Consider the following 1,151-nt stretch of genomic DNA (forward strand, 5'->3'; position numbering starts at 1 on the left):
TATATCTTTAGACTCGTTCATATTTCTCTGTGTTTACTTTAAGTATCTGTTTAACTCGTTTGTGCATGCTTTAAGTCTGTTATCAGCATGTGTATCTATGTGTGTGTGTGTATCTAATCGAAATCGAGTTCATTTTACAGGTTTACAGATCAGGCAGTTATATACTAATTTTTCGCAGCTAGCTGCTATATACTAGATAGCTTCTCATATCGCTTCACTGTTTACAGTAGAAAAATATACAACAAAGGTCTTCGGTTTCTCTCTCTCTCTCTCGTTCTCTGTCTCTCTCTCGCGCGCTCTCGCTGTTGCTTTTTCCCCGTTCATTGATGAGTTAGTCCTTCATAGCGATCTGTCGCCAAAAATGTTCCGTACATCGACGAAGAATCACTTCGTCCAGGTTGCTGAGTGATCGCTCGGTGCGTTCTGTTCAGTCTCGATGTGTCGTTTCTGATTCTATTAACACTGCTGCATCACCACTAATTCACTATCATATCATAAGTGCTTTTCTCCCTGACAGAACAGTTTTTTATGCTTTGTATCTCACAAACGTTGTTTCCCCTGTTCTGCTACTATTTTCATCTCAGATAAATGTGTTATAAATATGTGTACGGCTTACATATCGAAATTGTCGTCTCTGTCGTTCCCCCTTGGAACATTAATTAGTGGCTTAAGAAGACTACACGTCTTAACTCTCTCCACCGTATGTTGTCAACGATAGCCTAGAACTTTGCCTACTGGACGCGTTACAATTCATTCAGTCGCTGCAATCGTTATTTTTTGTTTCACCTAGCGCAGATGAAGGTACGCCCCTTTTTGTTATTTCGGTCTTTAATCGAATTGTTTTTCCCTTATTTCTATATTATTTGCTAAAATTATCTAGGTATTTAGGTATGTACTTGTACACAAATCAATCTTCAAAGTGGATTTGCAGATCAATGCCTATAATTGTTATAATTTTCTAATTTCTGCATTGCTGAATGCTCCCGCTATTTTTCTCAGACGCTCTGCATTACGCCACACTAGCTAACCGCCAATAAGGAAATAGGTACAATATAACTGTTCAAACTAGATTTATCTAGAAAATGCATCGGTCACTCCTAGTTATCTTTGCCGGTTTCCATTACTCTGTCCCAACTGAACCAGCAGCGTCC

This window comes from Varroa destructor, unplaced genomic scaffold, assembly GCF_002443255.2.
Source record: "Varroa destructor unplaced genomic scaffold, Vdes_3.0 BEIS01000004.1, whole genome shotgun sequence".
Taxonomy (NCBI): domain Eukaryota; kingdom Metazoa; phylum Arthropoda; class Arachnida; order Mesostigmata; family Varroidae; genus Varroa; species Varroa destructor.